The 12,562-nt window shown below is 51.2% G+C and overlaps 1 pseudogene; it reads right to left on the reverse strand.

The window, feature by feature from the left end:
• Positions 1-10,193: 10,193 nt before the first annotated feature.
• On the reverse strand, positions 10,194-12,067 carry LOC117021555 (DNA repair protein XRCC1-like; annotated as a pseudogene).
• Between the last annotated feature and the right edge of the window lie 495 nt (positions 12,068-12,562).

A 12,562-nucleotide genomic window follows, 5' to 3' on the forward strand; every position in this document is an offset into this window, starting at 1 on the left:
CTGCGGGCTCTGAGAGCTTGGTAACGCTTGCTAACTTTTCCATTCATTCATCCATCCATCCATTCACTCATTCACTCACTCATGCATTCCCTGCACTCATACAAGATCTGTAGAGGGTAACTATAGGGAGGCAGTGTCCCGGGAGCTGGAAGTCCCTATGTGGTTGACAAAGGAGGAGAGACCAGATGTCACAAGATTCTTTTGACTTCATAATTTTGCTTGTGGATAAGCCTGCAGCACCAAAGAACTATTTGCCTTGTTGCTGGGAAGGCTTTATTTAGAAACTGTGAGCAATTAGCTGCCTGTAACACAACCTCAGTTCCCAAGGAGACCTTAATCAGCCTGCTTGTATGGTGAAAGGACATTTTTTTTTTGTCTTTTAACCACTTTCAGAAAACATCACACATCACACTGATAAGGCTGACTTTTTTTTTTTTTTAATGAGGCCAGTAGTTTATATTTCTTTGCGTTATAAGTGGAGTAATTTATGTGTTTCAAACTTGAATATAGGTAACAGTCTAAGTTAAATTATGACTTTAGATTTAGATACTTTCCATTTTTCAGTGTGTTGGTAGTACATATTTAAAAGTTATTTTTGTCAAAAATTATTTTTTGGTTTAACAAGACCTGCCATGCTAGGATACGAGTATGTAAAATACGGGGCAGACTTGACTTCTCCTGAGAAAGTGTTGGTATAAAACAGTACTCTCACCTATGGACAAGACTCAGAGTGCGTCAAGGACTTGCTTCAAAGGTGATCTTCACGCATGTTATTTAGAATGCGGTGCCGGAAGCGTCTACCAAGAGCAGTCCTGTAATTTATGAGGCTCCTTTTAAAAATTATCCACCCACCATCACCTCCATTTCCCCCACAGGAACCTCTAAGACCCCCCACTCTCCCACAGCAGCCTGGTCCCCCATAAGTCCTCCTCCTCCTGCCATGCCCTCCCTTCCTTGGAAATCCATTCTTTGTGGTCAGACTCCTCCACCTCCTCACCTCCCAAGTCACCTCTTCCTGAGACCTTGCCTCCACCTCCTCGCTACTTCCCCCAGCGCGATCAGCCACCCCAGCTTGCATTTCCTGCCCCACGGGCATGTCCGCAGACGGCGGGGCGCTGTCCCTCAGCCTGCCTCCCTGTCAGGCAGGCCCCCCACTAATTCTTTGTGAACAACCGTGCGTGGAATCTGCCGCAGGCGCCAGTGCCTGTTCCAGCGCTTGTCCTGAGAGGCTCCTGGATGGGCCAACATAACAGCTGTCTCTGTTGGCAAAGCTCAGGCCGCGAAATTCTCTCCATGTCATTTGTTTTCACCTTCACTCTAGTCCAAAGGACTGCGCTGTCACATCTAATTATTTCATTAGTATCTGAACATGCATTCATTTTCATAAAAACAGAGAATCAATCATTCATTTCGTGCTACTTGTTTCATCTATTTTGGATTTAAATGTTTTGCTGTTGTTTTTCCAAATAGCATTCCTGGACTTCTGAGAGAGAACTTTTTACCTTTGATTCCGTGTGGTTTAGCAGGAGAGTTCTACCATGGGCAAGAAGAACAGGGCCTCGGGGAGAGAGAGGAGGAGAGGGAGGAAGGGGGGAGGGGGACAAAGGAGGGAGGAGATGAGACCATCCTTAGGAAAAGGAGGAAAAGGTGCAGCTACCAGCCTGGCCACAACTACATTTTGGTGACTCAGAACGCCGTCTTCCTTCTCAAGATAAACTTTAGCTAATTATAACGGATCATATTATTGTTCACATTTGGGCAGGGTAAATCTCTACCCCTGTGCCACTATGACAGTTCTGATAAGGGCCAAATAAGGTCACGGGTGTCCCACCTCCTGGTGGGAAGGAGTGGTCAGTGAGGACCCGTTTGGGAGTGCCCGTGACGCCACCCTTAAATCTTAAATATTTCATACCCTCATTCTAATAAAATTCTCAGCTTCTTTGTTCTTCAGGGCAGTTGCTCTGCTTCTGGGCCTGCCCGGTCTCATGCCATTTTGAGAGGGTACTATTTCCTTTCTTTTAATAAAGCTTGGCTTCGCTTCCTTGGTGCATCCTTGAATTCTTTTCCTGTCATGACACCAAGAACCAGTTTATTCGGCAACACAAGGACTGTCAAAAATGAGTGATTTGGGTATGCCAAAGGTATCACAGACAGCTGGAATACTTTGTTGCATATTATTGAACTGAAAATTTTTGTTTCTTGTTCTGTAACATCTGTAATGGTGAGTCTATGGGACAAAATGAGCATGTGTTTGGTTCATAAGACTCCCCATCCCAGTGACGAATTGCAGCACAATCAGAAAAATAGAACTCAGACCACAAAGACTTGGTGAACCAACAGGTGCCCCAGAAGGCACTGGGGACACCTCACATACCATGCTGAGGGGGGTGAAGTGTGACCAGGTCTGGCACGGCGCTAGCTCACAGCTGGGGGTCTTCAGTGTGCATCTGAGAGGGGCTGGAGGGGACCAGCAGGGACACTGCTCCAAACACGCACCCTCTGAGGAGAATTGCACAGTCTCATTAACCCATTTTGTTTCCATTTGTGACTGGGCATACTTCAGCGGCCCATTTAGTGGGATGAAAGGGGCAGGAATTTATCCAGGTCTCTAAACCAAAATAAGGTTTGCATTGAGTGCTACCCAACTCCCAAGGAGATGAATGATCATGGGAAATGTTTGAAAACAACGCAAAGCATGAACCTATCCTATTTGGGGGCCATATTAGGAAATGGCCGTCTACAGCCCCGGCAGAATTCTCAGGATGGGAGAGAGTTTCGATGTTGGCCCTATTTCTCTAACATACTTTAGAGATTTCTGGAGAGTCCAGCATCTGTAGCTTGGGGGAGGCGCTAAAAGGTGAAAGTCTCCCAGAAACAGCGGGGCTGGGTTCTGTTGGGAGGGTTGATGCTGCCCCCCACATCGTTCTTGCAGCTTTCCAGTCACCATCAGGCTAATTAATTTGTCCTTAGTAAATGAGGGAGCAGTGGGAGAAAGATGAAAACGAAGCCCCACCTTGGCTAGCCGTTCTGTCAAGCTGTCTGTGAGAGCCCCAAGCTCAGCTAGAATCAAGCAACCCCAAGAGAGAGAAGAAATGCAGGAACGGGAAACGCAGAGCCTTTCACCCCAAAGTTGCCAGCTCACCAAGGCTCTTCTGGGCATTGGACCAACTGCTCACTCGGGGCCGAAACTCTCAATTCACTTCCCTGAACTTACTCTCTCAGTTCGTCCCCCGTCCCCCTGGCTGCTCATCACCAGTGTCCATAATGGGTTCCCTTCTTCACCTGACCACTGAGGTACGTCCTCCCCACATCTCTGCCCCAGGCCCTTCTTCTCTTTTCACTCTATGCTTGGCCACTGGGAAATCTCACACACAGAGTGACTTTAGTTACCACCTATATGCTAATGACTCTCCAGGATGTGTTGCTTTCTAGATTTCTGTGCTGAATTCCTGGCAAGCAGAAATGCCCAGTTGAACGCTCCACAGGCACCTCCCTTATTTCCTGTCACCACCCAGACTGGTGTCCCCTCGGTCCCTGCCTTTCCTGGTAAAACTAGCAAATCACCCTCCCATGCGCTCAGTTGTCCCAAGGAGCCAGCCACAGGTTACCCTTCTCATCCTTTACTGTCTCCTTTGTCAAGGCTCAAGCAGCAACTCCTCTTGCTCTCGCGTCTTAAATCTCTGAAATCCACCCCTTCTTGTCAACCTTGCTACTCCTGTCTCCTAGGCGGGTATGTCAGCTTCCTTTCTGGTTTTCCAACCTCCAATATCACCGTCTCTGCTCGATTTGTACCGCTACCTTTGGAATATTCTAGTTGAAATTTTATGTCCTCAGTTGCTTTCTAGCTTCAGGGCAGGGTTCCCCGCTCTCAGCCCTCTTGCAGGACCGTCTCTCCCTGCATGTGGACTCCAAGGACTACAGTGGTGGCTGCTTTCCCACTCTTTTCCTATAATACTACTTTTCTTGTTTTTCCCTTGGCATGTATTGCAAGTTGATATCAGACCATCAAAATCTTGAATGTGGGCAAACATGATATTTATTTTTTTAAAAGATTTTTATTAAAATATAACTAACATACAATGTTATATTAATTTCAGGTGTACACCACAGTTATTCAACTTCTATATACCTGAAGAAGTGATCACCACAATAAGTCCAGCAACCGTCTGACACCGTACCACGCTATCACAATATCACTGACTACTGTGACATTATTTTTGCATACTGAACTCAACTTTGCATTTGAGAACAGATAACTCAATCTTTCCCCATTCTGAAATATGCAGTCTCATCCAGGGATTTTTCTTTTCTTCCAGCTACACTCAAATGTTATTTTCTCACTCATGGTCAAGTGCAAAGCTTATCATGTGGGGCAAATGTTCCCCAGAGTTCTTTTTCTCTTCACTTTCACCTGCCTTTCTTTTCAGAGGTGACATCAAGTGTCTGGGTGGAGGGAAGGGGCTAAAGTACTTTCTGGCACTGGGAAAGGGGTGTCTTCTCCCAGTGGGCATGTCTGTCTGTCCCCTGTCTGCTGAGCATGGCTCTGTGGCCTGGGCATCAGGTGTCTGGTGCTGGGATCCGTCAGGTTATGGCTCTCCTGCCTCCTGCTGAAGACCAACGTCCTTATTATTAACCTCTGTAATGTCCTCTTCTAGACCTCGGACCCCTTCTAGGTGGTTCTTCCTCTCAGAGGTCCAAAAGGTCCCTGAGGATCGGGGACGTTACTGAACGTTTTCCATACCCGCTGAAAGCAGTGGGCCTCGTGAGGTTCCTCGGGTTGGCTGGAGCGGTGGCTACTGCCTGTGCTTCTTCTGCGGTGTGGGCAGTGCCACATCAAACGTGGAGGGAGCCCTTAGAATAATCAACCCTCCATAAATTTGACTTGTTTTCTATAGGCTTATGAATCTTTCATTTGAAGAGATGTCTTCAGCAGTGCTAATCCAGGCTCAGTGGCTCACACACTATTTTGTATCCTGTCAGGGTATATGTGTGTCTTAGTGACCACACATCTCAGAACCCTGCCTTCCAATTCATCTTTGAAGCTGTCACTCTAATAGGGAGGTGGGAGAACTCTCCCAGTCCCATCAGAGAGCCTGCCAGCTTTGGTTCAGGGTCTTGGCTGAGTTCGGGGGGGTGAGGAGGGCCAACTGGCCGTGTCGGCCCCTGACTGCACAGTGATGTCCTTCACTGCATGGAGCCCACAGTTGTTGGGCCACACAGGGTGCTGCAGGGATGGCCCTGGGTCCCATGTTCCGGGCCCTCAGTTCCACTGACATGCCCTGTCTCGAGCACAGTGGAACCTTCTGATTCTCAGCTGGTCTGAGCTGCAGGGAAATTTCTGAAGGCCGTTTAAGACCCCATCTTTCTAGATACTCCCTTTATCCGTCCATTTGTTTGGAGTCTGGCCACTTCTCTAGGGATTTCCTTGGGAAATAAGGCACAGGCTCCCTCTTCTTACCCTCCGCACGCCCCAGACCTCCCTGGAGATGGACAGCAGGCTCTCTTCCAGAGACTACAGACAGAGCCCTCGGATGCCTTCCTCTCTCGTGCACTCCAGCGACTGCAGTCTTCTATCACTGGGGGGGTAGAGGAGAGTGGGGAGTCATTTCCCCCCACATCTTTTAAGCCAAAGGCTTTTATATGCCCATAAAAACCTAGGTTTTTGAAATTCAAAAGGCAGGAAGACATTCTAGCCCCAGCTCTCCACTGTCACTTCTGTTTGCCAAGTGCTTGGGGTCATGCAGAGTCTTGCTGCAGAGGCAGTGGCCTGACTGCCTGAGGTGAGGGAAGGTGCAGAGTCACCCACTGGAAGCCCGAGAGTCTCCAGCACCTGTCTGTGGCTGCTTCCAGAGGCTTACGAAAACATTCAATGAGGAGTGTGCTTGAAAAGGACATGTAAAGGCATCTTTTAGGAGGAAGGAAGGATTTCTACTCTTGACCTTCAGTGTTTGGTTAAAGCACTGAGCCTGCCCAGAGCCTAAGGGAGTTTTCTCGGGACCCAATGCAAAGGATGAGTTTGTTTACACACTCTGTCTCTGCCCTCTCTTTCCTATTTCGTATTGAAAACCCTCTGAAGTGTGGGTCTGGATGAAAGTGAACATAATGGAGTATGAGATTGCCATGCATCCAGAGGCCACGTTTTCCCCTTTGCTGGGAAAGGTGGATATGGGAATCACATGCTTCTGCAAGGAGAAATAAGGAGTTATGACATCATACGGCCCAGGGAAGCCTGTGAGTATTTCTCTCAGAAGTCCCTGCAATGGCTCATGGGTTGAAAAACATGGATGATGATGCCACAAACCATTGAAAGCCAAGAGAGCCCAGATTACAGAGACAGGGTCGGCGAGAGCAGCAGACTGGCGCCTGGTGAGGGCCCTGGGGTGGCTGCTCTGTCTCTGCCCCACTCCTGCTGCGGCCCCAGCCAGCAGGGACCGAGTGCTTACTCCATGCCAGCACTGTCCAAGGGCCTCTCACAAAGGAACCCCTTTCATCTTCACAGCAGCTCTGTGAGCAGGCTCTGTTCCTGTCACCTGTGTTTTCCCAGGTGAGTTTCCCATGGTGCAGAGCTGGGACACAGGCCCAGGCAAGGAAGGCTGTGGCTCCTCGTCTGGTTACAGCACTGCAGTCTACAAAGAGCCGGCCCAGTCGTTCACTGCGGAGACGCAGCCATCAGCCTGGGCTTGGGGAAGCTGCTCTTCCAGCTTTTCACCAACGTGTCCCTAAAGCCAGAGGGCAATGAATGTACATCATGTCCCCACCCCCACCACTGGGCACCAACCACACTCTTCCAAATCTCACTCTAGGCCAACCCAAAGCCACCCTAAAACATGTTCTTAAAACCTCATGTTTTGTATAAAATTCAGACAATTTTGTGACTTACTACGCAGTTTATCTGTTTATGTTTATTTCCCCCCCCCCCATATTGACAAATGGCAATAATAGGCTCAGAATGATAGACTGGGCACAGGCCTCTCTGAAGACAAAGGTGTCTGGGCAAAGAGGGCAGACGGCAGAGCACAGCTGCACCCCCCACTGACAGATGGGGATCTGAGTTCCCAGGGCCCCCCACACACAGCGTGGAACACTGCTCCCCTCCAGCCTGGCCCTGGAGACTGCAGCATGTACTGGTGGCCCTGCCCTGCGCCAAGGGCCTGCCAGTGTCCTCACTGTCACACCAGATGCAAAACCAGGGGCCGGTACAGCACACTTGGGCACGAACGTCCTGCTGACTTATCACCCTCAGCCCCTCCAGACCAATGCAGCTGAAATCTTTCCTGAGCTGTGAACTTCAACAAAGCACAGACACCTAGGGGTCTCTTAGAATCAGGCTCTAGGAACAACCCTGTAATTTTAATAATATTAAGTACTTTAGGAAAATGTACACATTTTCTCCAGTGACTTGTGTATCCCCCACTTTCTGCTACTTACATCCAGGCCTAAGCACCCTGCTTTTTGGGGCTGGCATTCGAGGACCAGGGTTACGAGCATAGGGATCTGAGGGAGCAGATGGGCCACTGCAGAGTAACCGCTTCCACAGCACCTGTGGGCTTGGCCCAAGCGCAGATTCCCTGGCAGTTACCCCACCCCCAAAGCCCAGGACCTCAACCTCGGGCACAGCTGTGCTGCCTCTTCTGTGTGGCAGCAGCCAGTGACTGGAGAAATGGCTCAACAGTCTCTGTCCCAGGTGCTGAGGCAGTTTTCAGGTTGGGAAGAGCTGCATCCAGCCAGCTGTGACTCTCTAGAGTCACCAGAAAGCAGGGACTGTCCAACTCACGTTTCCTTAAGGGCGGAGGGCCTATTGTCTGGGGACTGGAGGGGCTGCCCAGTACCTCACGTAAAACCAGAGACCACAGAGGTAGTCAATCATTACCCTTATTCTGATACGTCCTTTAACAAAAACAAAAACCACTCAGTGCTTTGAACTCTTCCAGCTGTAACACAGTTCAAGCATTTTCCTTTATAACTTTATATCAAAACTCACCCTATGAGCAGTTAAAATCGTCACGTGTGATTATGCACATCTTGCCAGCACGTTCTGTAAAGGATGCTGCGAAGGCCACATCTTCGGATTGCAATCTCATAAAGTGACCTTTCTCTAAGCTCCTCTCTAGAGATAGCATGATAGTGAAGTTTGGTGTGACTGGCCGTGCCAGCAGCAAGCTGGCCTCAGAGGGCACATTTCTATGTCCTTGCAGGATGGCAGGCTCTGGGTAGACCCTAGAAGGCCAGATATCCAAACCTGGCCCTGTCCCTCAAGGAGCATGGGATTTGGGCAGACTACCTCACCTTGCGAAGTCAGTTTCTTCATCTGTAGAATGGGCACAATAGTACCTAACGTATGGGATCTTTGCTTAATGCAGGGTTAGTATAGTACAGAGACACAGCCAGCCTTCAATGGCTTTTAATCTTATTTTTGCTGCCCAAAGTCCTACAGTTACTAAGATGCAAGGAAGAGACTTGCTCTTACACTCATGTTCTTTTTTTTTTTTTAAAGATTTTATTGGGGAAGGGGAGCAGAACTTTATTGGGGAACAGTGTGTAGTTTTCCAGGATGTTTTCCAAGTTGTTGTCCTTTCAATCTTAGTTGTGGAGGGTGCCGTTCAGCTTCAAGTTGTTGTCCTTTCAGTCTTAGCTGTGGAGGGCACAGCTCAGCTCCAGGTCCAGTTGCCGTTGCTAGTTGCAGGGGGCGCAGCCCACCATCCCTTGCGGGAGTTGAACCGGCAACCTTGTGGTTGAGAGGATGCGCTCCAACCAACTGAGCCATCCAGGAGGCAGCTCAGCTCAAGGTGCCATGTTCAATCTTTAGTTGTAGGGGGCGCTGCCCACCATCCCTTTGCGGGACTCAAGGAATCGAATTGGCAACCTTGTGGTTGAGAGCCCACTGGCCCATGTGGGAATTGAACTGGCAGCCTTCGGAGTTAGGAGCATGGAGCTCCAACCGCCTGAGCCACAGGGCAGGCCCCCTATAAACTTCTTTTAAGACACAAAGTTTGTGGTAATTTGTTATAGCCTTCATAGGAAACTAATACAGTGAGTGATCAGGACATGTGTGAATGAATGAATGCAGTCTAATACCACCTTCAAAGAAAGGTCAAGAAAGGGAAAGGATTGAGATTAGTGGCCCTTGGTTAGCTAATGAGGCAAAAGTTGGAAAGCAAAGGTTACCCAAAGGGCAGATCCGCCCTTTGTGCTGCTCAAACCCCTTCCTGACTCCCCCAGCCCCAGAAGTGCAAGGTTCTGGGCCTGGCATTGACAGCCCTCAGGACAGCCCCGTCCTTCTCCTTTCCAGTGAAGGAAATGGTCTGTGCTGTCCAGTACAGTGGCTGCTGAGCACTTGAAATGTGGCCTGTGAGACTGAGGAAGTGAATTCTTCCTTTCATTTCATTGTAGTTCATTTAAATAGCCACGCATGTCCGTGGCTACCAGCTGCAAGGACTATGCCCACCTTTTCTGCCAGATCTGCCCCTCAAACCTCTTCACCAAAGGTGACAATGCTCTTTTCAATTGCTCCCAGGCATGAGGCTAGTTCCCATTTCCTGGCCTTTGAACCAGGCCATGGACTCCCGCCTAAACTGCCATCCCATCTTCTGCCGAGTCTCTAACAGCCAGCTCAGCTCCTGCCTTAAATGAGGTAGAGCCTTGAAGGGGTTCAGGATTTGGGTGGATTGATTACAGTGTTCCTTCCCCACGTTCTACCTCCCAAGTGAGGTGAGGTAAAACCGTGCTGGTAATGGTTACGGAGCTACTTCTGAAAGCTCTGAAGAAAGGGAGACATCCCTGGCCAGGGGGGCTGAGACTTTAAGAGAGAGGCATACCTCATAAGCACCCAGGCCTCCAGCTCAGAACCCACAGAGGGAGGACCAAGACCCGAGGACGGGCTCAGAGGGTCAGAACCGGCTGAGTGTCAGATTCCCAATTCCCTGCCAGCTGCTACCATAGGGCTGAAGGGCCAGGGAGGAGTGACAGAGCTTCTTCCCTACCAGACCCCTGATAAGACAGCCCCTCATTCTTTCCAGGACCCCAGGACAGGAGTCTTCAGGCAGCCCAGAGACCTGGCCCTCAGAGGGGAAGCAAAAACCAAACATAAGAAAGAGGGAGCCTCTGGGAGATTCTGGGAGACTCCTAAGTGAGGGGCAGCAGCTCCAAACCAAGTCACTTTTAGTAAACGCGCGTGTGCACGTTGTGTGCATGTGTGTGTGCGTGTGCCTGTGTGTGTTCAGGCCTGGGCCACCACCCCATAGAGCTGGTGAGGAACTAACTTCTGCTTCTCATTGCAACTATAGATCCATCTCGGGCGGACGAACACCAGGGAGGGGTTGTCCACCAGGGCCTCCTCAAAGCTGGGGTCCCACTCCTGTGCCGTCATCACAAACTGGACCTGGTCACTCGTATAGTCCTCGAGCTCCCCATTGAAGGCTGTGACATATCGGCTGAGCTTCCGCCGCTCGTCCCCAGGAAACTCCCTGTACAGGAAGAAGTGTTAGCCCTGGAAGGAGTCGGGGAGCTCAGGAACTGGAAGGTTGGGAGACTCTGGGGGTCTCTCGTCTGTGTTCCTCGCCATTCTCTCCCTGACCAGGCGGCTGCTTTTGTTCCTTCTGTTCAGCCACCCTTCTCAGCTCATCCTCAGTGTCCCCAGAATCTTCGGCCCCATTGTCCTGTCCTTCTGACTGCTGTCCTTCAGTGTCTGTATCTTCCTGGGGCCCTGGTGAGACGGGTTTGGTCTCTTCTGGGGTTGGGGGTCTCTGGGGTAAGTTGGGTCCTGCTGCCTGAGGGGGCTTGGTTTTGATCTGGGGGCTCTTTCGGGGAAGCTTGGGCGCTTCACCCCACTGCTGCTGCTATGAGGGTCCCCCTCGTCCTTGCTGCTGCCTGGCCCTGCCATGAGGAACCTCTGTGGCGGCAGCCGCCGATGCATGCGGTGACAGTCCAGCACCCACTCCTTACGCACAATATGGCCTCCAAGTCCTAGGACCTGGCTGAACTTGGGGGTGTTGGCAAACACACAGATGAGGTGGGTGCTTCTGGAGTCCAGTCCGGCCGATACTTGGCCCCCAGCTGTAGGGCCTTGTCCCGGAGCTCTGAGCGGAAAGGATTCTGGAAGCACCACCACATACTCAAGGATCTTTCCCAGCTCCTGCGGGCCAGCTCGGGGTCCCCTGGGCTCGGTGCATTCTCCTCGGGGCTTCCCTGGCACTGCCCCGTGTGCTGGGGCAACGACTGAGGCGGTGGCTGGGGTACGGGTGGGTGCTGGCAGTTTGGGTTTCTTAAGAGCGGATGGTGAGGGCTGAGATGACTGTTTGCTGAGGGTCTTCCTTTCTTCTTGGTTCAAATCCAACTTCCTCTTCCCTTTGGGGAACTCATGAGGCTTGGAGGTGCTGCCTACTGCCCTGGAGGACGGAGAGGCTGAGCAGGTGGCACTAGAGGCCTGCAGTGTAGCAGCTGCACAACTGGGTCCTGCCAGGTCACTCGCTGTGGCAGCAGATATCTTATTGATCCGGCTGAAGAAGAGGGCCCCTGGTCTCAGGGAGCTGGCACCTTCATCCTCCTCCTTCATGCGGAATGGCCAAGCTTGGTCACCTTCTGGGGTGAGGCCTCTGCCTCATCTTTGGGGGGCTGTGAAACCGTACAAAACTCAGGCCATAGGGGGAGTCAGTCCTTGATGTAGGGCTGGCTGCAAACAGTTTTGACGCGATCCCAGCGCTTCTCCGCTGCTTCCCGGACCAACTTGTCAGGCCCGAAAATGCGAACGCGGTTGGGGTTCGAGCCACTGCGGCTCTCAGAAGGGGACATAAAAGACGGGGTGACCAGAAGGACCTCATAGTCTTGCTCCCCAGCCCTTCCAGCCGAGCCGCCCACCAGCACCTCCCCGAAGGCCGAGCTGTCGTTCCCGATGTCCACGCTGTGTGTCTGCTCCTCCTCCTTCACCTGGCGCACCACCGAGATGGTCCTCTCGCCTTGGCTGCCCGCCAGTTTCGGTTAAGTGTTCGCCTTTAGGTTTTCCGCACAGGGGTCGAGTCCTGGCGACTGCGGGAAACCACAGGCGGAGGCGGATCTCCGGCATGTCAACGCAGTGGGCTCCGTCTGACACGAAGGAAAAGGAGGGTCCTCATGTTCTTTATTATTTAAATAATAAACTGTTCTTCATTATTTAAAATGTATAGTGTAGAATAAAACAACACATAGAAGAATGGATCAATCCATGCAGGGTAAGAAATACTTCTAAAACCAGGACTGGTGTCAGCACTGCAGAGGCCCAGGAGACAATACTGAAGCTATCGCTAGCCTGTTTCAGATTCCAGCCTCTGGGGGTCCCCTCCCTCCCCTCCCTGCCTGGCAGGAGGCAGCCACTCCTCCTCCGTTGGGTCACACTGCTCCCAGACAGAGCTGGTGTGGCTCTGAGAAGAAGACCTCCGAGGCTTGCAGCTCCCCCCGCAGCACCATATGCTGAGCTTGGAGGTTCCCAGGAGCTCACAGACTGCCTGTTGCGCTCCCATCCCCATGTGCCTTCCAGACGTGGGCCAGGTAGGCCACAGGCGCTGCTCCTTCCCAGGACAAAGGGACAGTA

The sequence above is a fragment of the Rhinolophus ferrumequinum genome, chromosome 4, assembly GCF_004115265.2.
Source record: "Rhinolophus ferrumequinum isolate MPI-CBG mRhiFer1 chromosome 4, mRhiFer1_v1.p, whole genome shotgun sequence".
NCBI classification, from domain to species: Eukaryota; Metazoa; Chordata; class Mammalia; order Chiroptera; family Rhinolophidae; genus Rhinolophus; species Rhinolophus ferrumequinum.